Source organism: Ambystoma mexicanum, chromosome 7q (assembly GCF_040938575.1).
Source record: "Ambystoma mexicanum isolate Mex_15411 chromosome 7q, UKY_AmexF1_1, whole genome shotgun sequence".
Lineage (NCBI taxonomy): Eukaryota > Metazoa > Chordata > Amphibia > Caudata > Ambystomatidae > Ambystoma > Ambystoma mexicanum.
In genome coordinates, this window is record NC_090941.1 from 228,857,230 (window position 1) to 228,884,982 (window position 27,753).

Consider the following 27,753-nt stretch of genomic DNA (forward strand, 5'->3'; position numbering starts at 1 on the left):
ACAGCAACCTGCAGGCAGGCCCCACCTCATGTCTCCCCCCCATCATCTGTGACGGCAACCGGGCAGGCCCCACCTCATGGGACACCCCCTAGCCCACAACACTGTGGAGCAATATACATTCATGATGCAGCACATGTGAAATGAAATGCCACCACACACTGCAAACTCCAAGTGCACCTTAACACCCATCCATTGGTCATGCACTCCAGAACATGCCCCAGGGGATTGGAATTCAAAAATCACACATGCATGCATGGGTGCACACACATGAACAACATCGGTCAGCATCAGGAAAACAGAACTGAGTTAAGGAAGAGTGAAACGTGCTCTAAAACATTGAGAGCAGACACCACTTTAATTTCCAAGGTGAAAAATATATTAAAAATCAGTATGAAAGCCATACTCAGTCCAATCAATAAATAAAATCTGCATGAAACAAATCAACAAATAAAAGATTCTGAAAACGGAAAAACATTGGAAGAAAAAATATAAACTCAAAGATGTGGTCCATGTCCATACATGTAAGTCCAAATGAAAAGAAAACCATTCCTCCATGGTGAACAGAAAAGGATCCGGGAAAAAGAGAACTATGCACAAACAACCAGGGTCCATTGTCCCAAACCATGTTAAGAAATACTTAAAAATATTATTTAAAAAAACTATATACAAAATGTGGAGCAAAGTCCAAAAACTCCAAATAAAAGTGAAAAACAAATGAAATGTATACCTAAAGAACTATATACAACGGCAGCGTGCTAGTCCATCTCCTCACCATGCTCCCTCATAGTCTCTGCCAGGGCATCATCGAACACGGTGTCCACTTCCCCTAGGGGTGCCTCAGCTTCCCCCTCGAGGTCTTGCAGGGACTCCATCATGCTCCTCTCAAACTCCCTGCAATTCTCCTCGAGGACCTCCGCTCGCCTCTCTGCCCGACACAGTGTAATCTCCGCCCTGGCCATGGTGAGTCTTGCCTCCTGTGCCCGCTGCTGCTCTGCCCGTTGAACTGGGCAAACACCTCAACAAAAGAACTTTATACAACGGCAGCGTGCTAGTCCATCTCCTCACCATGCTCCCTCATAGTCTCTGCCAGGGCATCATCGAACACGGTGTCCACTTCCCCTAGGGGTGCCTCAGCTTCCCCCTCGAGGTCTTGCAGGGACTCCATCATGCTCCTCTCAAACTCCCTGCAATTCTCCTCGAGGACCTCCGCTCGCCTCTCTGCCCGACACAGGGTAATCTCCGCCCTGGCCATGGTGAGTCTTGCCTCCTGTGCCCGCTGCTGCTCTGCCCGTTCAACTGGGCAAACGCCTCAACAAGGAAGACATCCTTGTTGTAAGGTCCACGTTTGCCTCCTGCCTGATGGCCGATACCTGCCCCTCTGCTGTTGAAAGCCCAGAGTCCTGTAGCCTCCTACTCCGATCCTGCTGCAGCCAAATTGCCTGGTGCTTGCACGTCAAGGACAGCGTCCGGGGTAATGTCAACCCATGGGGACCTTCGTGCACGTGCCCTGCTCCTTGGTGCCTGCTCTTCCTCCATTGGCACAGCTCCTGTCGCCTTCTGGATCGGCGTGGTGACCACATCTGCTGATTCAACTTCGACTCCCAACTCTGGGAGGGATGTGATCTCCAACAAACTGGCTGCCGGAGTTGGGATAGGTTCAAAGGGAGCCCTGGTGTTATTTGGGCCAGAAGACGGCAGGGAGGATGACTGGCGCACAGAGGAGGAAGACGAGGAGGGGTCACATGCGTGGCCAGCCCACTGACCCATTGCAAGACAAGGAAATGTGCTAACCAGTTCAAGAGACGGACAACCTCATTGTGATGATGTGCAAGCTCCCGATTGGAAGCCTGCACATTATCACGCATGGTACCTGTCCACCTCATGACACCGGCTCCTGCCCCTGAGTTTTGACTGGACCAGTCACACCCATGTCATTGCCCCCGCCGGGCCCCGTGAGCTGGGCTGATGCGGCCTTCTCCTCCTCCACTTCCGCCAACTTGGATGCCTCCCCACTGTCTTCCACAGTGTCTTGCTCCTCTGCAGGCTCACCTGTCCCTCCTACTGCCGAGGAGTCCAGGCCCACCTTTGCCCTTTTTGACCTACCCTCAGCAGTCGCAGCCATTGGCTCGGATGTGGCACCAGTCTCCTCGCTCCCTGAAGATGACAGTACCTGGGAGCGTGACTGGGCCTTGTGTCTGTGCCTGGTGGAGGCATCCATGCTGTCTTGCTCTACACTGCCTTCTCCACCCTCTTCTTCCATCGTCGCTGTGGATAGGGAGACATAGAACACAAACATCAGGGAACTGAACATATGTCTGTTTTGCACAAAACAAATGCACATGAGTTGCACTGGAAAGGTCACAACCATCATCACCCTCCACAACACACCGGTTTGTGCAATTAACACACATACACAATCATGTGTGTCCTTCACAACAGACAATCACATCCATGGACAAGGCACTGTCAGCACCTCAATATTGTGCATGTCCCTCACATGCATCATGTGACATACACATTGCATTCACACACATCATCTGACATTAATGAAGCAGGCCACATAACTATCACGTCAGAGTCCACTTAAGCTAAAATTGCCAGCAAGATTCAAGCACACATTCAAATGTTCCAGTAACATCCATCCAGGATTGTTGGCCAGTCACACACTCACTTCCCAGACACATGCACATGTACACCATGTATGTTCATGATGCTGCCAAAAGCACCCATGTGTCACACCTCTCACATGGCCACGTCCAGACACATGTATGCAACCATGTGAACATTGTTACATGTTGCCGCGCATCACACATTGCAACAGAAACGTTGTTGATGTCACACATGCTGGAATGGACACACATGCAGCACTGTATGGGACATGCACACAGACATCTGTACAAGAGACATACCAGACATAAGGCCAAGGTGCACACTCCAACCAAACACTCCAACCATACATCAATATGCACATGCACTATGGTGGACAATTACACATGGACACTAACCAGTGGACTCCAGACGGAGCTCCAATTCCCTGACCTGGGCGTTCAGCACTGTGTAGAACCACTCCAGGACCTGGACCTGCTTGTTGTTGGTGGTCAACCGGCGCTGGTGCCCCTCTTGGTCCATGCTAGCCTTGACGAGGTGCTGGGCCTTGTTGCGGGTCCTGGCTTTGAAGTCCTCCCAGCGCTTGTGGACATGGATATAGTCGTGGGGTGCAACCCCCTCCGCATTGATAGAACCCACGATGTCCACCCAGATCTTCCTCCATCCTTTCTTGCCAACTTGTGATGGTCCGGAGAAGTGGGCATCATGATTCACCAGTACTTGCTCCACCCGGATGTCAACTTCCCTGGCTGAGAAGCTGACAGCCCACTGCATCGCTGCACGGGGGTTGCCACTTGCCTCGGATGATGTTGCTTCAGACACAGACATGGCAACCCCCGACGCTGGTGTGGGTGGTCAAGGTGGTCCTGGTGCTGGGCTGTGGAGCAGTGGTCTGGCACGTCGGGAGCCTTCTGGATCAGCAGATGTGGTCACAAGCCAAACGACAGGAGCTCTGGCAATGGCTGAACAGCTGGCACCAAAAAGCAGGGCACGTAGGCAGCAGGCACACACAGTGGGCAGGCAGCAGCAGATGGCTCGTAGGAGATAGCTCCCGGCACTTGGAGGCAGGTAAATTGGCTGGTAGGCAGGAGCGTGGGTCTTCCGTGTTAATTGCGTGGCCAGCCAGAAACAGAGTGACTCCACACGTTCGGAAACAGCGCATTTGCGTGAATTTAGAGGAAAGGACCTACGCACGTAAGTTACGTGACATGTGCTGGACATTGGCCGTTAGCGTTTAGTATCGGGATAAATCAGTGCGTAGGAGACCATCACACGCTTGTGCTAGCGATAGCAGACGGATGTGTGGACTTCTGCCTTTCTAGTGTTTCCACGCAATATCTACCCTACAGTGAGAGTACGAGAGATTCTAGCGTTTCCACGCGATCTCTACCCTACTGCGAGAGTGCAAGCTTTTTCTTTTGGTCACGTACCCCCATTTTCAAGGTCATACTACCCTACGTCTCTTTAGCCTACGTCATTTTTTGTGTTGGTGGGTGCCACAGCATACTGCTTTAGGTTTTTACTTTATACATAGGGTAACGAGGGGTCTCATAAATGTAATTTTCGTTTTCAGGGTGCCTGTGCGTTACGCGGCCCGTTTATTTTCCCCCAAGGTTTACATTGAGCCTTGCAGGAGCACACTCGTACGTTCAACATCACGTACACTGCCCCCTTACTGAAATTGCCCAGGACAATTGATATCTGCAACTCCCATTGCACAATACCATTAGTGCCATGAGTGGGAGGGCAACCAGTGGGAAGGGTGGCCGAGGTGGATGTGGCTGAGGTGGCCGATGTGGCCGAGGTGTCCAGAGCCATGCAGGGAGAGATGTGCCCCCCACCCAACAGGGTCAGGGAGATGCAGCTGATGCTGACGTATCCAGCACCCAGGGTCCCGGGGCAGCTGTGTGATCTGCTGTCCCTTTCAGCCATGGTCAGGAAGCTGCAGGGGCAGCTGGAGCACCCGCCGCCCAGGCTCAGGGTCACTCAGCCAGCCCTGTTGTTGTCCACGCACAGGTCCACAGGTACTCAGGTGCAGTAGTCCCTGTCTCCAAGGGGAAGGGACATGTTGGGAAGTGGCGGCCACCAGCACACAGGTAGGAATACCTGCAAGGCAACCTCCTGTCCAGACATTGGTGGGTGATGCCGTGGCCCAGTTCACCCGTGCTCCAGCCCTTACTGACCCAAGTGGTCCCAGCCACTCAAGGTCTGCACCATCTCGCAAGAAGGCAAAGCTTGCAGTAGGGGGACAGGCTCCAACCCAAGGCATGGCACAGGAGACCCAAACATCGTGGAAAAGGAGCTTCAGTGATGCAGAGCTCAAGATCCTCATGGACTACGTGCAGGAACACAAACGTGACATACTGGTACGGGCAGGCAGCACACATACGCATGCTCAGCATATGGCCCACTGGCAGCACGTCACTGATCTTATCAACACCTTGGGCAATGAGAGGAGCACAGCTTCTGAGGCATTGAAGCATTGGAAAGACCTCTGATGCCGAGCCGAAGAGAAGCTGGGTAGTGCCTACGCCTCTACTCTGGTGACTGGAGGTAGGCCACCAGAAGAGGACGATGACCTCACTCAACATGAAGAACAAGTCAGTAACATGATTAATGTGGAGCAGATCCAAGGCGTGGGAGACCTGCCCAATTATGAAGACATGTCCGGTGAGTGGTGTAGCGTGTGCATCCAAGACATGTGTATGTTGCTTGGATGGATTGTTGTGATTGTCCAGCAGTTCTGCCTGTATTTACATGACTGCTATGGGTGAGCATTTCATGGTGGACTGACACATGCTTGTAGTCCTGTAGACTGCATGCATAAGATGTTGTGCACACCGTAACACTCGTCCTCAACACACATTGTCATTCCTTCCATGTCACTCTCTGTGCAGCCTCTCATGGCCCTCTTCCTGCTACAACCTGTGATGGCGGGTAGCCTGTGTTAATCGTCCACTCCACACTCTCCTTCTCTACTCACATCTGTGACTTCTCTGAGAGGTCTCCTTGCTAAATGCACCTCCTCAGAGCTATTCTTCCTTCCCTCTAATTAGCCCTACAGCTCACTGTCTACAGTGGACTGGTCTTATCTATGGTGGGCTAGTGCAACAGACTCTTACTAGATTTAGGAGGTTGAACTCTCTTGGCTCTGCTACTCATCCAGACCAGGACTGTGGGAAGTGTCCTTTTGTGTTGGGGCCAGGGATTGTGTCTCCCTCGGACTGTGGTGAGGCACTGTCTCCCAGTGGCTATGGCTGGTCTTTTCTGAATCCTGTGCATTGTCCACAAGTCCTTAGGGGTCCTGGGGCCAATATTACTTTGTTAGGCGGAAACCTGTGCAGTTCCCTCTGGGACCACTGCAAAAGATTTAGGACTACAGGTGTTTGGCAATAAACCCACTTGGTAGCAGACTGTACCACACAGATTCACTGTTGGTAGCTGTGGCTGAGCAGTCAGACTTCTCTCAAGAAGAGTTAAGCAGTATGTGGAGTATACAAGATAGGGCAATTCTTCACAGTAAGACAAGCAAACACGCAACGAGACTCAGTGTAAAGATATTAAGGTATTTATTTATAACGAACATCTATCAAAAACACTATGGCACTATCACGGCAAACAAATCAAACACAGTTACTCTTCGAAGAAGAAACGATCAATCCCCCTAGCAATATTTCGACAAGTCTAGGTTCTACCGGCACCACTTATTTACAGACAGAGGTGTATGCCTCAACCTAGATGGCACTCTAATATTAGTTAGGACGGGAGAGAAAAATCAGTAGGTTAAGAAATCAACACAGTTCAATACTTCACGGCTAAAAAATGCAAGGCAAGAAGGCAAGAACCACAATAGATCATAAAGTTCAGAGGCCAGGCCCACTCGGAGAGAGGCAAGGCGATATGTCCCAAAAAGTCTCTTAGTGGAAATGCATTCGAGTCTTTGTAGCAAATTGTTATGGGCAGATTGAACTAGTTCAGAACAGTACGTGAGAAAGCTTGGAGGCGACCCAACGGAAAGGAGAGGATTAAGACACCTCACTCGAACCGATCGAAAGGGAAGCCAGGCGGACATGGTACCTTGTTGTGGAGGGCAGCTCCGGCGGGGGCAGTTGTTCCTGAAGGTGGATGCACGTCGAGATGTAGAGATGTAGAGATGATCTCGTCGTCGAAGAAAAGTGAAGTCCGGTGCACCACCAGGGAAGAGACCAGCCGCGGAGTGCTCCGTCACAAGGCACCACCTTTTGGTCGCGGTACAGGGGTAGTGGCTATCCGGTTGCCGAGGTGCTCTGCACGGGCAATTCGACCACTGCGTCCTGAGGCGAATAAAAAGCAAAGGGGACTGGTTGTTCCCACCAGCCAGGGGAAGAGACTCTCCGGCAGGGAGATCTCCTCTGTCGTCGGGAAGTGGTGAGTCGGTTCCGCAGGGCTCCACCGGAAGTGTCGTCGTGCAGGTCGGCTCAGCATTACCGTCGTCGGATTCTTATGTCCTGTGGCGACTTCTGAAGATCCAGTCCCAAAAGCCCTGCTTTTATGCAGAAAACCCCCATTCATTCAGCCTAGCTGTCAATCAGCACATGCTAAGTGGTGAGCGGGGAGGCTCACCACTTGGGCCAATCACTCCAGAGTGCAACCGGAGTTGGCAAGGCAACTCGGTTCAGGGTGCCTATACCCCCTCCAACACCCCTGTGGTAACCCAGACAGAATGGCACCACTTTGGAGGGTCTCTGTACTGAGCCCGCCAAAAGTGGAACAAAGGGCTCGACCTTTGGTTTAGGAGTCACAGAGACGAACACAGACGCCATTTTACAAACCGAGTTCTGGAAGAAAATACCATCCGATAAACTTATTTAAGATAAGTAGATCGGTGGTACGTTTAGAGATTAACGAGAAAAAGTATCAATCTCTAACAATGGGACGAATCCCATAGGGTTATGTTCGGGGTCCAACATAACAAGTAGTCTCCACTGCCACCAGCCAAAACTCGACGAGGGGGGACGGGACAGTGCCCCCTCGAATAACAGATCCAGGAGTAATCAAATTACCCCTACTAGTACGTCCACAATAAGATGGTTTGTACTAGTTCTGTTAGTAAATTTAGGTCTAGTAAAGCCAATGGTGACTTTACATGCCCGCGAAGACAGTAGTCAGTCCCTGGGTATGGAGTCTATGGTGGAGGTCCGTCAGGACGCCCCAGTGTTACGGCACGTAGGGTGCGGGGTAACACACATAGAAAAACATATGAGACCCTATGGAGTAAAAGACCCCATAGCCCATAGAACACATTGACATTCAAAGGAATTACACACATACATGTCCAAGAGTGGGAGGAAAAGAGTCTCACTCTTGGCAGGATGGAAAAAAACAAACTCCAGAAATCCAGCAAAGCTGCTGGGGGACTCACTAGGTTAGGAAATTCAGCCTAAACAGAGAATTCTCCCTAACACTCGCCCCCCCCCAGACTAAGGGACAGGAGGATTTAATCCACTCCTGGATGAATCTCATACCTCTAGTCGATGACATACATCCTAGAGAGACCATCAGCATTTTGGTGGTGACACCCTGACCTGTGCTCAATGGTGAAATCAAACCCTTGCAGGCAGATCGACCATCTCAATAGTTTTGGGTTTTCCCCTTTCATTTGCATTAACCATCTCAAGGGTTGATGGTCAGTCTGAATGACAAAAGTAGAACCATACAAGTACGGCCTAAACTTCTTCAGAGCCCACATGATAGCAAAGCACTCTCTTTCGATTGTTGCCTGCCTTGTTTCAGGATCCTTCAGCTTGCGGCTGATGAAGCAAATGGGGTGCTCCCTACCTTTCCCATCCAGTTGACTGAGTACAGCACCTATTCCTACATTTGAAGCATCTGTCTGCACAATGAAGTGTTGGCGGTAATCAGGAGCTCTGAGTACTGGGGCTTGGCAAAGAGCCTTTTTCAGGTTTTCAAAAGCCTGATGGCACTCCTCTTTCCATCTAACCTTTTTAGGAAATTTGGGCGAGGAGATGACATTCAGTCGAGAAGCTATGGTCCCAAAGTTCTCTATGAAATTCCTGTAATACCCAGTGAGGCCTAGGAAGGCTCTCACTTGGGTTTGAGTAGTCGGTGTTGTCCAATTTTGCACAGCTTCAATCTTACTGAGCAAAGGCCTTATTTCTCCACCTCCTACCTCATGTCCAAGATAAACTACCTTACTCTGTCCAATTTGGCATTTACTCGCCTTTATGGTCAGATTGGCTCGTCCAAGAGCCTGCAAAACATCTCTCAGGTGGGTTACATGTTCTTCCCAGGAATTGCTGAACACTGCGATGTCATCCAAGTATGCCATGCAGAAGTCCTCCATCCCATTCAGAACCTGGTTTACCATCCGTTGAAACATAGCAGGTGCATTCTTCAATCCGAAAGGCATTACCTTAAACTGGTATAAGCCAACGGGGGTCGAAAATGCAGTTTTCTCCTTGGCATGGTCTGTCAGGGCTATTTGCCAATAGCCTGACGTCAAGTCAAATGTGCTGAGGAACTTGGCGGCGCCAAGTTTATCCACCAACTCATCTGTTCTTGGCAAAGGGTGGGCATCAGTCTTGGTGACTGCATTAAGAGCTCTATAATCCACGCAGAATCTAAGTTCTTTAGATCCGGCCTTTGGTACTAACACAACTGGGCTAGACCATGGACTAGTAGAGGGCTCTATTACCCCGAGATCGAGCATCTTGCTGACCTCACCTTTGATGTGGGTTCGTACGTTCTCTGACATTCTGTATCCTCTGCTTCTGACCGGCAGAAAGTCACCAGTGAGCATGTCGTGCTGGCCCTAAGGGGTCAAGCCTGGTGAAAGTGAGAACAGAGAGGCAAACTGATTCAACATAGATTTGCACTCTTCTTGTTGCTCGGGTGTCAGATTGGAGGAGAGATTTACTCCTTCAATTTTTTCATCTAAAGGTAAGCCTCTGAGGAGATCCGGAAGAGCTTCACTCTCTTCTTCTTCCTCAGATGATGCTAGAAGCAACGCTCCCACATCAGGTCGTGAGACATACGCTTTAAGTCGGTTGGTGTGGAAGACTGTCGGAGCCTCCTTGGGATTGCCCAAGTCCACCAGATAGTTGACCTCTCCGAGTTTACCCACAACTCTGAAGGGTCCCATCCACTTATCTTGCAAGGCCCTCTGCCTTGTTGGGATCATAACGAGAATGAGCTGGTCTTGAGCGAACTCAACCTTGTTAGCCTTTTGATCGTGCCAGTGCTTGATCAATGCTTGTCCAGCTTTCAAGTTATCGCTTGCTTCCGTCATCATGTGTGACATTCTCCTTCGGAGACCTATCACGTAGTCAGTCACTCTGACTGGCTCGGGGGAAGGAGCACTCTCAAACCCCTCCTTAATCAGGGCCAATGGACCTCTGACGGGATGACCATAGAGAAGCTCGAAGGGAGAGTAACCTACTCCCTCTTGAGGGACTTCTCTATAAGCGCAGAGAAGGCATGGCAGTAGAAGGTCCCACTTACGCTTAAGGGGTTCTTCTAAAGCACCTATCATGCTCTTCATGGTTCGGTTGAACCGTTCTACCAACCCATTGGTTTGTGGGTGGTAAGCTGTTGAAAACTTGTAAGTAACTCCACAGGTTTTCCACATGACTTTCATGTAGTGGGACATAAAGTTTGACCCCCTGTCAGAGATTACTTCCTTAGGAAACCCGACCCTAGTAAAAATATCAAGGAGTGCCTTAGCCACAGCCGGAGCTGTAACAGTCCTCATAGGAATTGCCTCAGGATACCTAGTAGCATGGTCTACTACCACAAGTATAAACCTGTTGCCTGAGGAGGTTGGAGGATCAAGGGGACCAACAATGTCAATCCCTACTCTCTCAAATGGGTCTCCCACGACTGGGAGAGGCACTAAAGGTGCCACATTCTTGGAGCCAACCTTACCAGAGGTCTGGCAGGTGTGGTAGCTCCTGCAGTGTTTTTCCACTTCAGCCCCCATCTTCGGCCAATAGAAGTAGAGAGAGAGCCTTTCCTTAGTCTTCTTGAAACTCAAGTGACCAGCCAAAGGAATCTCGTGGGCTAACTGCAAGAACTGTGGTCTGTTCTCTTGGGGTACTACAAGTCGTTTGTAGTCTCCAGGTGCAGACTCGGTCGGTTCACTGTAGAAGAGGCCATCTTCCCAGTGCAACCTATATTTCCCAGGCTCTTGCCCTTCAGCCTGAGCTTCTGCCTGGTGGCGAAGACCTTCCAGAGTTGGACATTCCCTCTGTCCATTACTGAAGTCTGCCCTGCTGGGTCCACCTTCTGCCAGTAAAGACTGCAGCTCAGGATGGTCAACAGGATCCAGATCTCCAATGAGTTCCTGGCCTTCCATTAGCTCTTCCTCAGAGTCTAATTCTACCACACAGGGTTGTACCTCCCTCTCAGCTTCGGCTGGAGGTGGAGTTACGGCTGTAACTTTGGACAACCGCGGGGAAGTCTGTGTTAGCTGCACTGGAATGCTGGCTTCTGGTTTCGGGATAGAAGTCTTAGGTTGCCCTTTCGCTTCTGATTTCTTGGAGACAGCGGCCGACAATTCCAGTGGAGCAGGAGTGATTTCTTTCTTCATCATCTCCTGGAGAGTACCACGCATGGTCCTCTCTCTTGCGGGTCTGGTTAGCTCCTGTAACCGTTTACTAGGAGGTCTGGGAGTATGCGATACAACTCCGAGAGTTTTCAAATCGTTACCCAACAGTACGCGTCCTGGTACCTCACTCTGTATGCTGACAGGTATCTTCACAGTCATGTCGTTACACTGGATGAGAACTGCACTGAATGGGGAAGCATCTGCACAGGCCCTCCAGCTAACTTGGTGAGGCGTTTGGGTGCCTTAGCAACATCCTCAGCCTGAAAAATCGATTTATCCACCAAAGTTATGCTGGCCCCAGTGTCCCTAATGGCAGGAGTCTCCTGACCATTCACCTGGACACTGTCCTTATAATACTCTTTAGTATTATCGGGGATGGGATTATAGACATCTAAATTCTGTTGTTCCCACAACCCCAGAGATACTAAAGAAACGCTGGCTGAGACTCCAATGGGTTCGTCAGCTAGCAGTAGAAAGTTTCCACTTGCCATTTGGACTTCCTCCTCTGGAGCGAAGGCTAAGGAGACAAGCTGGACCCCTGAAGGTTTACCCTTACATCTGGGATCTCCTTTCACGTGGTCAGTCGAGCCACAAACAAAGCATTTACCAAATGCTTTCTGGAATGGTGGCTTGTTCTGACCTCCTTCTGGTTTGGCACCAGAAGACACACTATTCTGCTGTGGTTTTCCTTGTGGCTTACCCTTCTGGTTTTGTTTGGGGCCCTCTTTGGAATTTGAGTTATTAGAATTCTCTTTTGAGTCTTTTTTAGGCTGTTTTCCCTCATCCTTTTTCTGAGTTACCCCAGAATCCTTATGAGTAGCCCTGTTGGCAACCCATAAGTCAGCAGCCTTAGCTAGCTTCCGGGAATCCAATTCCTTCGAATCAGCCAAGTGCTGTCTGAGCTCAGGAGAACAGGCATCATAAATAGACTCCAACATAAAAAGATTCCTCATACCCTCATAAGTGTTCACTTTGTAACCCTTAATCCATCCCTCTAAGTTTTTCAACCCTTCACTCACCCAGATAGCCCAAGGGGTACCATCATGCTTTTTGAGGGTTCTAAACCTCTTAAGATACTGGCAAGGGGTCTTCCCGAATCTAGCTATCAAAGCTAGCTTCACACTTTCGTAATCCGTCTTATCCGCATCCCCCAATTCCATTACCACATCAGTCGCAACAGGAGTGAGCCTAGAGAACAACCAGGGAAGTAAATCATTCCCGGTGATGTCCTGGAGCCCATGATTGTACTCAAACAGTTTCAACCAATCCAACACATCCAATCTCGGTTCATACATACCCACTAATTCCTTCGCATCCGGGGTCTTTTGGGACTGGAGCTCCTAGAGGAACCAGAGGAGAGAGAAGCATTTTCCATAGACAACTTTTTCATCTCTAACTCGTGATTAAGTTCTATTTCCCTGAGTCTTAACTCAGCTTGCTTCTGCTCAGCCTGGGCATTCATCCGTCTGAACTCGAGCTCTTGGTTTCGTTCAGATTGAGCCAAGAACCGTTTGTATTCTAATTCGAGCTTCATTTTTTCAAGTTCAAAATAAGCAGGGTTACTTGTGGGACCTGGTATGGGCCCCGTAGGCACAGCTGGTAAGGCAGGTAGAGGAGCAGGGGAGACAGTTTCATTCGCCTCTCCGTCCTCGTCAGCCTCTTCATCGCTATCATCAGAATTACGATTTAGATCAACACCATCACTGTTATCTACATTTGCTGGAGAAATTGGTTCCTCTGAACCAGTACCCAGACTTTGGTTCGCCAGCAATCTCTCTATTAGTTCTAACTTCTTGCCTCTTACAGGAAGATTCTCTTGCCTACAGAGAGCTCGCAAACTCTCAGTATTTTTACCTGACAAGGACTCTTGACTGTAAGTTTCCATCGTAGACATGTTTCTGAAAGTTGCTTTTTAATGCTAAGTTTTGTGGTTAGTTATCCTAAAGTGTCGAAAAGCACTCAAAAACTGTATACTCGATACAAATCCCACCGCTGCCACCAGTGTTAGGCGGAGACCTGTGCAGTTCCCTCTGGGACCACTGCAAAAGATTTAGGACTAGAGGTGTTTGGCAGTAAACCCACTTGGTAGCAGTCTGTACCACACAGATTCAGTGTTGGTAGCTGTGGCTGAGCAGTCAGACTTCTCTCAAGAAGAATTAATCAGTATGTGGAGTATACAAGATAGGGCAATTCTTCACAGTAAGACAAGCAAACACGCAACGAGACTCAGTGTAAAGATATTAAGGTGTTTATTTATAACAAACATCTATCAAAAACACTATGGCACTATCACGGCAAACAAATCAAACACAGTTACTCTTCGAAGAAGAAACAATCAATCCCCCTAGCAATATTTCGACAAGTCTAGGTTCTACCGGCACCACTTATTTACACATTGTGGTGTATGCCTCAACCTAGATGGCACTCTAATATTAGTTAGGACGGGAGAGAAAAATCAGTAGGTTAAGAAATCAACACAGTTCAATGCTTCACGGCTAAAAAATGCAAGGCAAGAAGGCAAGAACCACAATAGATCATTAAGTTCAGAGGCCAGGCCCACTCGGAGAGAGGCAAGGCGATATGTCCCAAAAAGTCTCTTAGTGGAAATGCATTCGAGTCTTTGTAGCAAATTGTTATCGGCAGATTTAACTAGTTCAGAACAATACGTGAGAAAGCTTGGAGGCGACCCAACGGAAAGGAGAGGATTAAGACACCTCACTCGAACCGATCGAAAGGGAAGCCAGGCGGACACGGTACCTTGTTGTGGAGGGCAGCTCCGGTGGGGGCAGTTGTTCCTGGTGGTGGATGCACATCGGGTCTTTGCCAAGAGTAGAGATGATCTCATCGTCGAAGAAAAGTGAAGTCCGGTGCACCACCAGGGAAGAGACCAGCCGCGGAGTGCTCCGTCACAAGGCACCACCTTTCGGTCGCGGTACAGGGGTAGTGGCTATCCGGTTGCCGAGGTGCTCTGCATGGGCAATTCGACCACTGTGTCCTGAGGCGAATAAAAAGCAAAGGGGACTGGTTGTTCCCACCAGCCAGGGGAAGAGACTCTCCGGCAGGGAGATCTCCTCTGTCGTCGGGAAGTGGTGAGTCGGTTCCGCAGGGCTCCACTGGAGGTGTCGTCGTGCAGGTCGGCTCAGCGTTACCCTCGTCGGATTCTTAGGTCCTGTGGCGACTTCTGAAGATCCAGTCGCAAAAGCCCTGTTTTTATGCAGAAAACCCCCTTTCATTCAGCCTAGCTGTCAATCAACACATGCTAAGCGGTGAGCGGGGAGGCTCACCACTTGGGCCAATCACTCCAGAGTGCGACCGGAGTTGGCAAGGCAACTCGGTCAAGGGTGCCTATACCCCCTCCCACACCCATGTGGTAACCCAGACAGAATGGCACCACTTTGGAGGGTCTCTGTACAGAGCCCGCCAAAAGTGGAACAAAGGGCTCAACCTTTGGTTTAGGAGTCACAGAGACGAACACAGACGCCATTTTACAAACCGAGTTCTGGCAGAAAATACCATCCGATAAACTTATTTAAGATAAGTAGATCGGTGGTACGTTTAGAGATTAACGAGAAAAAATATCAATCTCTAACAATGGGACGAATCCCTTAGGGTTATGTTCGGGGTCGAACATAACAAGTAGTTTCCACTGCCACCAGCCAAAACTCGACGAGGGGGGACGAGACAGTGCCCCCTCGAATAACAGATCCAGGAGTAATCGAATTACCCCTACTAGTACGTCCACAATAACATGGTTTGTACTAGTTCTGTTAGTAAATTTAGGTCTAGTAAAGCCAATGGTGACTTTACATGCCCGCGGAGACAGTAGTCAGTCCCCGGGTATGGAGTCTATGGTGGAGGTCCGCTAGGACGCCCCAGTGTTATGGCACGTAGGGTGCGGGGTAACACACATAGAAAAATATGAGACCCTATGGAGTAAAAGACCCTATAGCCCATAGAACACTTTGACATTCAAAGGAATTACACACATACATGTCCAAGAGTGGAAGGAAAAGAGTCTCACTCTTGGCAGGATGGAAAAAAACAAAGTCCAGAAATCCAGCAAAGCTGCTGGGGGACTCACTAGGTTAGGAAATTCAGCCTAAACAGAGAATTCTCCCTAACATACTTCAACTCCATCTTCAATATTTTCTTACTTGTCATAGTCTACACTCATCCATTTCCCATTCACTCTTGGTCAGTAGCTCCTCATTGCAATGTGTTGGTGGTTAATGTTTGTCTTTGGCTGGGTCTCCCTCTGGTACAGCCTCCCTGCCTAAATGGAACTGGAGGTGAAACTTCTCCAGGTCTGTAGGCACACCTGATGCTTCCTCATGTGTGGGACTTACTCTCCTCCTCTCCCCTGCTGTAGACCAGGATGACTGAGATGATACAATAGTGACCTGGCAATGATTTGATCTCTGACACAGTGCTCTGAGCCAACATTTTCACCCATGCATTGCATCCGAGGCATCCCCCGCACTTGATGTGTGTTTACTGTATCCCTACAACCCATTACTGCCACTTTGCACCTGATGTGCGCATGTGCACTTCCACTGCCAACAGGCCACAACATTTGCATTACTGGTGACGTATTTATGTTTGAAATTGAGGCCGTTCACATGTTCTGCTATGCCTCCTCTCACTTCAAAACCCAGGTATCCCCTTCAACATGCCTACTCACTGGCGTGACGTCAATGTGACCTTGCATCATGGTATCAGTGTGCTTGTCTTCACTCGATTCCGACACCCTAGCATTTTTGGGCATTGTGCAACTTATGTATTTTTGTTTTGTGATTACAATGTAATGTAAGCTCACAACTATTGTATATGGCTCTGGCACTGTAGTCATCAGGTTCCATCTCATGTCGTTTGGCAGTTCTTGCATGGCTATGCAGCATCTGTCTATTGCACGTCAGGTGCTTTTTTGTGAAGCAGGTGATTTGCACCATGCACTACATGTGTTGTTGGGCCCTTGATCAGCAATCCATGGCTGCATTCATAGTTCCCTTCCGTTGCATTTACACTGCGTACGTGCGTGTTTTGGTGCCATGAGTGACATGGCAGGTAAATGTGTTGCATGTGAACATTGTGGTAGCTGTTGTGTGTGCTATGCAATTGACTTGAGTCTTAATTTCCTTTTCTGTCCAAGTGCAGGTGATGAGGCACTTGATGCAGATGATGAGGGGAGGTGGTACAGGATACCAACCACCAGTGGAGGACGTGATGTGGTAGCCGATGAAGATCCATTGGTGCTACAATCCATCCTGGCCCTCACTCAGTCGGACTCCGCCTCTGATGATTCCTTTGGATCTGGTGGTGAACCAGATAGGGCTTCGTCAACACTGTTGCAGGTAGGTGAATCAACTGTGGGTGCTGTTGTGTCCCAAACATCTGCAGGGGGTGAAGACCCCTCACAGGGCCAGTAAGTGTTGGTGCGTCAGTGTGTGGTGGTTACAGATGCAGGGTCACGCTCCACAGTTTTGGCTCATGGTCCTGGGACAGCTGATCAAGGGATGGATGCAGTCCTGCAGCCACACACAGGCACATCACATCAAGGGCCAGGTTTCCTTGGGCCTGCTACGTGTGGGGTCCGCCAACGAGGTGACTGTGTGTCAGCTGGAAATACAGTGTGGGCGCAGTCCATGTATGGTGTTGCACGGCAACAGGGGGCTTCCTCTGAGATGTTGGCTCAGGGCATGGAAAAGGTGGCCAATTCCATGATGCCCGCAGAAAAACAGGTGGAGCTCCAGCTGCAGGCAATGCGGTCCACATGCCGCTCACGCAGGCTGCACTTGGAGGCCAGCAACAGGAGCCTACAGACAGAACTCAGGGCTCTGCCTGCATCTCTGGTTGCAGAGGGTCGTGCACACAGGAACACCCTGAGGGAAGAGTACAGGTCCCTCAGAATTACACTGACTGCACTTGAGGAAGCCTGTAGTAGATGGTCTGAATAGCAGATGCAACAGTTGACACACACCATCACAGAGAAACTGCATGCATCCCATGAGGCGTTGCATGGGGACCTCTGAGACATCCTAGTGCAGATGCGAGCATATCAGTCCCACATGGCGAATGCAATGGAGGACCAGGCCAGGGCTATGTGTGGTGATCCTCCCTTGACGCTACGACCTTCTAATGCGACATCAGAGGGTGGTGACAACAGCGACAGCTCTCCCAATCAATGATAGCCCATGAACACATGGAGGGTAGTTTTTTCTTCTTTGCAACACCTGCACATGTGGGTGTTCATAGGCACCCTGCCCCTGCACCCTCCTGGGTGGACCCCCCGTCCACCATGGGCTTTTTCTTTCTTTTTTGTCTATTGTGCATTTATGTGACAGTGTATTCCTTTGTGTGGCATCTGAGGGCATCCACTGTAGGTTCCAGCTGGACCCATACAGGCTTGTCTCGTGTTGGTGTTTTGCCTTGGGTCCAGACACATATGCCACTACTGCTTCCCCTTTCCATGGGCTTGCAAGGAAGGCAGCATGTGAAAGTAACTTACACTGGCGCTTTGGGCTTCCTTTCGATCTGTGGACAGTCTCAAGTCTGGCCTGTGTATTCCCTCCTAGTGGGAATCATTATTGTATGTCCAGTGCATGGTTGCCATCCCTTTTTGTTTGTAAATTGGGATCCATCCTTTGATCATGTTCCATCTTCATGTATTGGCTTTCCTATCAGTATTATTGTTGGCCTTCGGTCTGTATGTTATTCCCTGCCCACTTTAGTTATCAGGGCCACCCAAAATGATGGAAGGGTGACATGTGTAAATTACGACATGTTGAGGCAGTTGTGCAGTTATGATTGGTCACGGTCAGACATATTCACTATTCTGGCTTCTGTATCTGGTATGCTGTACTGCTCAATTGGTGTCCCTGTGTACATTCATAGTTTGATGTGTGAGAGTGACTTTTTTATGAACTGGTTCCATTGATTGTTGAGCACTTTGTGACAGTGGAGTTGAATGATGGCCTTTGATTTACACTTTTGACATTGCATGCCATGGCAAGGTGTGGCGACCAGGTGACATGGAGTGTGGGATGGTTTAAATGACATACCAGCATTTAAAGGTGTACCTTGCCATAGTGTTAGTGACATGCTACATCTTCCATGTGCTACTTTTCTGCACACCAGATTGAGTTTGTTTAAGTTCTAAGGGATGCATGCAAAGTAGCACTTCCAAGGACAGGTTCTCAGGGTGGTAAGGTTGGGACATATGATTGTCCCTTTGTCATCATCAATTCTCAGCTGGAATATTTCAGGGCTCTATGCACTCCGCAGGGTATGGATTTTAGGTGAAAAATTGTGCCACAGGCTGGGTACGGGCAGCCTCACCATGTGCCCTTTCCACTCCCATGCGCAGCCGCTGTGCATGTGGTTGGGGATCTGGGGGCACCATCATGTCCACCGATATGCCACGCTGTGTTGTAACATTGTGCAGGACACATACTGCCACAATGATCCTGCACACTACTGGTGGTGCATATAGTAGCTCACCACCAGAGTTGTCAAGAGAGTGGAAAGGTGAATTTAGCACTTTGAATGGGCGCTCCACTATGGCCCTGGTAGCAGTATGGGCTGTGTTGTATCTTACCTGGGGTGGTGTGGTGGGGTTCCGTATTGACATCACCATGTAGGTGCTCAGAGGGTAGGCACTGTCCCAAGTGGAGGTGAGATGTGTTGTCAGTGGTTTTGTCTGTGTGAGTCATGCATGCATTTGCAGGGCCATTTCTACTCACCAATGAGCCATGTGTTGCCATGCCTCCCAGCTTCGAGGGCCCGCTGTAGGGGTGACATTCTGAATTTGAAACTGTCATGGGTGGACCCTGGATAGTTTGCATATACAGAGGTAATGATTCCCTTGGCATCTCATACAACCTGCATGTTGATGGAATGCCAGTGCTTGTGATTGCGATAGATGTGCTCTGTGGCCCTAAGGGGACGTAGGGCCATATGGGTGCAATCAATGGCACCAAGCACTTTGGGGAAGTGTGCAACCCCGTAAAAGTCCTGGACCATGGTCTGCCTTTCTGCAGGTGTTCTGAGCATGTATATGTGCCTGCGGACTGAGGGGCGTGCAGTCATGATAGCCAGCACCTGGAGTAGGCAGCGTGACTGCGTGGCCTGTGAGATGCCCCCGACAATGGCAGTTGCCCGCTGAAATGACCCAGTGGCCAAAAAATGTAGTACATTGAGCACCTTCTCTAAGGGGCTCAGTGCTTAGGAGCAGAGGGTGGGTGATATTCAGTAATCTTCCCACTCCATGACCAGGTCTAATATGATATGAGTTGGAAATCTATACCTGGCATAGACCTGGTCATCAGGCATCCCAAAAAGGCTGGTCCTAGGTAAAAAAAATGCGTGCCCTGGCTATCCTCCTCCTCCTGTGGTGTCCCACGATCACGGCTGTGAAAAATGGTACATTCATCATAGCTGTGTAAGCTTGTTGGCTTTTCCGCGCACTTTTTATGCATTGTTTTTTGTGCGCAGTGACGCTTACGCCAGCTTTCATGTGTCTGACGTGTTTCCGGATTAGTTTGTCTTTTTCCGTGCGCCGGAGAGCCCTGTTCGGTTCCATGAATATGTGTTGTTAGCACGCGTGTGGGTGTTGCATGTATTTTACTGTGGTAATTCCCATGTAACGCCCACTTTTACGCTTGTTGTTCCCCATTCCACGTGTTCCATCCCCTTTTTAGGTGACTGCACTAGACGGTATGTGCCTTCGCTGGGTGTCTCTCACAAGGCGTTCGTGGTGTTGCAGTGACATGTTGGACACACAATGTGTTCCATGAATTGACAAACGGGCGCTTGCGCGTGTTTTCACATGCAAGTCCCATATTTTCAGCGCAATTAATTCCATGAATTGGGCCCATAGAGTGCTGCTGAAATTGCAAATATGAATTTGAAAATGTTATGGAAATCTTCATCAAAAGAAAAGTTTTAAACTACACAGCATTCTAAGTGCGTGCCAAAAGAAGTCAGGAGGTCAGACAAATGACAGTATGAATATTGAGTAGGTTAATGCAGGGTAAGTGGTAGGAACCATGTTGATGTGCATTTGTGAAAGAGTTGGAAAAGTAATATATGCATACCTGTACTTTGTGTTGATAGATGCAGATGTTTAAGAATCTGCAAGTAGAAACCTTGGAGTGGGTTACAGTAGTTTTGATGCAGGTGCTTGGGAGTAACAGGAGACCTGTACTCTGAGGGTTGAACAGTACATCTGAAGTTTTGAACTGAGATGAAAAGTTAGATGTAGAGTTATTGAATGCGATTGGTGGATGGCTGTGTGTCTGCTTAACAGTAGCCAGTGAGGAAGAACTGCAAGGACAGCAAGGACAGGAAAGAAGGGCTGCCCTGTGTTACGGGGTCCGTGGACAGTGCAGTATTCCGCGGACAGGGCATGCCACATCCGGGTCTTTTCAAGATGCCTGACAAGGAAAGGGGACTGTGAGGATTAGCCAATCGGGTCTTCTGGTTGTGCTTTATAGGAAGAGATAGTAATCGTTTCTTTCATTGTTGTGTGTTTTGCAGATGGCTGTGGTTGCAGAGATGGAGAGACTCAGTGTGTGGATGGTGGGAGATTGTTTCATGATTAATTTGCAGAGGTACCCAGAAATATGTGACATTTCTGCCAATCTTGGATTGGAGGGAGTGGAGGCTTTTTGGTGTGGGTGGGCGAAACCTGAAAGTATTTTTTTTTTTTGCACTTGGTAAAGATATTGCTGTTTTCAACACTCCAGATGTGATTTTGGTGCATTGTGGAGGACTACTTTTGGGGTACATAAGTGCAATACGTTTACAGAGTGCAGTACAGGAATTGCTGAAGGCACTAATGGAGCTCTTCCCATATGCAAAGGTGATATTTTCCCATATAGCACCTAGGGCACTGTGGACCTGCCCAAATGTCTTCTGTCCTCAACAAGACGCTGGAAGGCATCTTGTCAACAAAGTAATGTCTTATTTTTTGTGCAGTTTTGGGATATCATCATTCCCAAATGACAATGTTCTGGAGTATGGTGCAAGTCCTTTTTTTGTGATGGCATCACTTTAACTGATTGTGGCAATGAAATCTGTCTTGCTAATATTCAGAATGCACTTTGAAAGTTCTTCTAAAATGATATACAGTGCATGTGAGTAGAAAAACAAATCTGAAAATCCCCAGCCCCAAAAATGGTTCTTTTTAGAGCCACCACTATAGAGTAAATACCTTACCTTGTTTTTAATTCCTCTCCCCACGGCCTTCATTTGGATGATTTGTCTGCGGCCAATGCGGTAGTCCGCGGACATCACATGCCACATCTGGAGCTTTTGAGAATGTCAGGCATGGAAATGGGACTGTGCAGTCTAGAGGATTAGCCAATCAGGATTCCTGGGTGTGGTAGGCAAGGGGAGACAGTGCAAGAAGGCCTGTTTGCTGCGAGGAGTGCAAATTGCAATGGCTATAGCTGTGTCTTTCAGGGGGCAGATTGTGTGGATTTTGGAAGACTCATGGATCCATTGGTTGCTGGTGCATGCAAAGCAATGTGGAGTGGCTGAACATCTTGGATTTCATCATGTTTATGTGAAGTGGTATGGAGTGCACTGCACGAAGTGGGTAGACTTGATCCCATCCCATTTTGTGTCAATTTGGTCAAGCTCCAACATCCGGACATTATCATTTTTCATTGTGGAGGGAACAGTTTTGGCCATGTAACTGGAATTTCACTGCAGTTTGCAATGAAGGTGACATTTGGCAAAATGATGGAAATGTTCCGAAACACTGAGTATTTTTTCTCGCATTGCCCAGAGACAGATATGGCTGTGCTCCAATTCTTTTGGTCTGCAAATGGAGAAGGCATGGATAAATGTCAACAAGGCTGTCTGTGCTTTTTTGGGAGATGTTGGCATGATGTCTTTCAATAATGAAAATATTAAGCCCCTGATTCATGGAATTATGTGCGCGGAATACGCACATTTGCGCACAATTCTTGCCGAAAATCCCCATACCTCAAACAGGGATTTTCGGGCAGAATGGCATGCAAATGTGCGTTTTATCCGCAAATAATTCCATGATCAGGGAGCAAATTTGATATTACCAATATTTTTCACAGAGATGGAGTACATCTTACTGATGCTGGCAATCAGCTTTTTCTGCAAAATATAAAAAATGCTTTAAAGCACCTTTTGTAAATACAGTAAGCATTTTGCAGTAGGTGGAACAATAATTGCATGGACGGATGGTGAAAACAAAATGCCTATTGTTGTGCAAGTTGCACGGAAAAGGTTAGTTCAGTAGAATGTGTTGTCTAGTTAACTTTAAATTTGAAAAAACTTTCCAACAACAAAAAAATATAATAAAAGGTTATTTTCAGAGCCACCACTTTCCCATGCAAAAGAGTGCAATGTTTATGATGCCACCAGCAGTCACATTTTCCTAGATGTCCGCGGACTACCGCATTGTACGTGGACTTCTCAGGCTGCGTAGGAGCCTGCACCTTTTTTTGGTATTTCTATTTTTGAACTTTGAAAGGTGGTTCTGAAAATAACCTTTTTTTTATTGTTTGCGTTTTATGTTTTTGTTTCGCTATTTTTCACAGGAGACAGAAGGGAGGGGAGGGAAGGGAAGGTAGAGAAGGGGCACCAACAACAGGGATGAAGAGGCAGGTGGAGAGAGGAAGATGTTGGGTGGCCCTTAATTAGGACAGGGACAGTGTTTCTCGTGCTCCCAACAGTGCAGCCTTGAAAGCACTTCTAAACTGCTCCCCCCTACAGAGCGGTGTGTTACAGTACATAGAAAGCACTGTGACACTCGAAAGGTATGGGTTGACTGTGTCATGTTTGGCCTGAAAGGCTTCTGCAGGGATCCTCTGCCCCACAGGAGTGTCTCTTTAGACAACCGCAAGGAAGTCCGTGTTAGCTGCACTGGAATGCTGGCTGCTGGTTTCGGGATAGAAGTCTTAGGTTGCCCTTTCGCTTCTGATTTCTTGGAGACAGCGGCCGACAATTCCAGGGGAGCAGGAGTGATTTCTTTCTTCATCATCTCCTGGAGAGTACCGCGCATGGTCCTCTCTCTTGCGGGTCTGGTTAGCTCCTGTAACCGTTTACTAGGAGGTCTGGGAGTATGCGATACAACTCCGAGAGTTTTCAAATCGTTACCCAACAGTACGCACCCTGGTACCTCACTCTGTATGCTGACAGGTATCTTCACAGTCATGTCGTTACACTGGATGAGAACTGGTAATTGGGGAAGCATCTGCACAGGCCCTCCAGCTAACTTGGTGAGGCGTTTGGGTGCCTTAGCAACATCCTCAGCCTGAAAAAACGGTTTATCCACCACAGTTATGCTGGCCCCAGTGTCCCTAATGGCAGGAGTCTCCTGACCATTCACCTGGACACTGTCCTTATAATACTCTTTAGTATTATCGGGGATGGAATTATAGACATCTAAATTCTGTTGTTCCCACAACCCCAGAGATACTAAAGAAACGCTGGCTGAGACTCCAATGGGTTCGTCAGCTAGCAGTAGAAAGTTTCCACTTGCCATTTGGACTTGCTCCTTGGAGCGAAGGCTAAGGAGACAAGCTGGACCCCTGAAGGTTTACCCTTACATCTGGGATCTCCTTTCACGTGGTCAGTCGAGCCACAAACAAATCATTTACCAAATGCTTTCTGGAATGGTGGCTTGTTCTGACCTCCTTCCGGTTTGGCACCAAAAGACACACTATTCTGCTGTGGTTTTCCTTGTGGCTTACCCTTCTGGTTTCGTTTGTTGCCCTCTTTGGAATTTGAGTTATTAGAATTCTCTTTTGAGTCTTTTTTAGGCTGTATTCCCTCATCCTGTTTTCTGAGTTACCCCAGGATCCTTATGAGTAGCCCTGTTGGCAACCCATAAGTCAGCAGCCTTAGCTAGTTTCCGGGAATCCAATTCCTTCGAATCAGCCAAGTGCTGTCTGAGCTCAGGAGAACAGGCATCATAAATAGACTCCAACATAAAAAGATTCCTCATACCCTCATAAGTGTTCACTTTGTAACCCTTAATCCATCCCTCTAAGTTTTTCAACCCTTCACTCACCCAGGTAGCCCAAGGGGTACCATCATGCTTTTTGAGGGTTCTAGACCTCTTAAGATACTGGGAAGGGGTCTTCCTGAATCTAGCTATCAAAGCTAGCTTCACACTTTCGTAATCCATCTTATCCGCCTCCCCCAATTCCATTACCACATCAGTCGCAACAGGAGTGAGCCTAGAGAACAACCAGGGAAGTAAATCATTCCCGGTGATGTCCTGGAGCCCATGATTGTACTCAAACAGTTTCAACCAATCCAACACATCCAATCTCGGTTCATACATACCCACTAATTCCTTCGCATCCGGGGTCTTTTGGGACTGGAGCTCCTAGAGGAACCAGAGGAGAGAGAAGCATTTTCCATAGACAACTTTTTCATCTCTAACTCGTGATTAAGTTCTATTTCCCTGAGTCTTAACTCAGCTTGCTTCTGCTCAGCCTGGGCATTCATCCGTCTGAACTCGAGCTCTTGGTTTCGTTCAGATTGAGCCAAGAACCGTTTGTATTCTAATTCGAGCTTCATTTTTTCAAGTTCAAAATAAGCAGGGTTACTTGTGGGACCTGGTATGGGCCCCGTAGGCACAGCTGGTAAGGCAGGTAGAGGAGCAGGGGAGACAGTTTCATTCGCCTCTCCGTCCTCGTCAGCCTCTTCATCGCTATCATCAGAATTACGATTTAGATCAACACCATCACTGTTATCTACATTTGCTGGAGAAATTGGTTCCTCTGAACCAGTACCCAGACTTTGGTTCGCCAGCAATCTCTCTATTAGTTCTAACTTCTTGCCTCTTACAGGAAGATTCTCTTGCCTACAGAGAGCTCGCAAACTCTCAGTATTTTTACCTGACAAGGACTCTTGACTGTAAGTTTCCATCGTAGACATGTTTCTGAAAGTTGCTTTTTAATGCTAAGTTTTGTGGTTAGTTATCCTAAAGTGTCGAAAAGCACTCAAAAACTGTATACTCGATACAAATCCCACCGCTGCCACCAGTGTTAGGCGGAGACCTGTGCAGTTCCCTCTGGGACCACTGCAAAAGATTTAGGACTAGAGGTGTTTGGCAGTAAACCCACTTGGTAGCAGTCTGTACCACACAGATTCAGTGTTGGTAGCTGTGGATGAGCAGTCAGACTTCTCTCAAGAAGAATTAAGCAGTATGTGGAGTATACAAGATAGGGCAATTCTTCACAGTAAGACAAGCAAACACGCAACGAGACTCAGTGTAAAGATATTAAGGTGTTTATTTATAACAAACATCTATCAAAAACACTATGGCACTATCACGGCAAACAAATCAAACACAGTTACTCTTCGAAGAAGAAACAATCAATCCCCCTAGCAATATTTCGACAAGTCTAGGTTCTACCGGCACCACTTATTTACACATTGTGGTGTATGCCTCAACCTAGATGGCACTCTAATATTAGTTAGGACGGGAGAGAAAAATCAGTAGGTTAAGAAATCAACACAGTTCAATGCTTCACGGCTAAAAAATGCAAGGCAAGAAGGCAAGAACCACAATAGATCATTAAGTTCAGAGGCCAGGCCCACTCGGAGAGAGGCAAGGCGATATGTCCCAAAAAGTCTCTTAGTGGAAATGCATTCGAGTCTTTGTAGCAAATTGTTATCGGCAGATTTAACTAGTTCAGAACAATACGTGAGAAAGCTTGGAGGCGACCCAACGGAAAGGAGAGGATTAAGACACCTCACTCGAACCGATCGAAAGGGAAGCCAGGCGGACACGGTACCTTGTTGTGGAGGGCAGCTCCGGTGGGGGCAGTTGTTCCTGGTGGTGGATGCACATCGGGTCTTTGCCAAGAGTAGAGATGATCTCATCGTCGAAGAAAAGTGAAGTCCGGTGCACCACCAGGGAAGAGACCAGCCGCGGAGTGCTCCGTCACAAGGCACCACCTTTCGGTCGCGGTACAGGGGTAGTGGCTATCCGGTTGCCGAGGTGCTCTGCATGGGCAATTCGACCACTGTGTCCTGAGGCGAATAAAAAGCAAAGGGGACTGGTTGTTCCCACCAGCCAGGGGAAGAGACTCTCCGGCAGGGAGATCTCCTCTGTCGTCGGGAAGTGGTGAGTCGGTTCCGCAGGGCTCCACTGGAGGTGTCGTCGTGCAGGTCGGCTCAGCGTTACCCTCGTCGGATTCTTAGGTCCTGTGGCGACTTCTGAAGATCCAGTCCCAAAAGCCCTGTTTTTATGCAGAAAACCCCCTTTCATTCAGCCTAGCTGTCAATCAACACATGCTAAGTGGTGAGCGGGGAGGCTCACCACTTGGGCCAATCACTCCAGAGTGCGACCGGAGTTGGCAAGGCAACTCGGTCAAGGGTGCCTATACCCCCTCCCACACCCATGTGGTAACCCAGACAGAATGGCACCACTTTGGAGGGTCTCTGTACAGAGCCCGCCAAAAGTGGAACAAAGGGCTCAACCTTTGGTTTAGGAGTCACAGAGACGAACACAGACGCCATTTTACAAACCGAGTTCTGGCAGAAAATACCATCCGATAAACTTATTTAAGATAAGTAGATCGGTGGTACGTTTAGAGATTAACGAGAAAAAATATCAATCTCTAACAATGGGACGAATCCCTTAGGGTTATGTTCGGGGTCGAACATAACAAGTAGTTTCCACTGCCACCAGCCAAAACTCGACGAGGGGGGACGAGACAGTGCCCCCTCGAATAACAGATCCAGGAGTAATCGAATTACCCCTACTAGTACGTCCACAATAACATGGTTTGTACTAGTTCTGTTAGTAAATTTAGGTCTAGTAAAGCCAATGGTGACTTTACATGCCCGCGGAGACAGTAGTCAGTCCCCGGGTATGGAGTCTATGGTGGAGGTCCGCTAGGACGCCCCAGTGTTATGGCACGTAGGGTGCGGGGTAACACACATAGAAAAATATGAGACCCTATGGAGTAAAAGACCCTATAGCCCATAGAACACTTTGACATTCAAAGGAATTACACACATACATGTCCAAGAGTGGAAGGAAAAGAGTCTCACTCTTGGCAGGATGGAAAAAAACAAAGTCCAGAAATCCAGCAAAGCTGCTGGGGGACTCACTAGGTTAGGAAATTCAGCCTAAACAGAGAATTCTCCCTAACATACTTCAACTCCATCTTCAATATTTTCTTACTTGTCATAGTCTACACTCATCCATTTCCCATTCACTCTTGGTCAGTAGCTCCTCATTGCAATGTGTTGGTGGTTAATGTTTGTCTTTGGCTGGGTCTCCCTCTGGTACAGCCTCCCTGCCTAAATGGAACTGGAGGTGAAACTTCTCCAGGTCTGTAGGCACACCTGATGCTTCCTCATGTGTGGGACTTACTCTCCTCCTCTCCCCTGCTGTAGACCAGGATGACTGAGATGATACAATAGTGACCTGGCAATGATTTGATCTCTGACACAGTGCTCTGAGCCAACATTTTCACCCATGCATTGCATCCGAGGCATCCCCCGCACTTGATGTGTGTTTACTGTATCCCTAC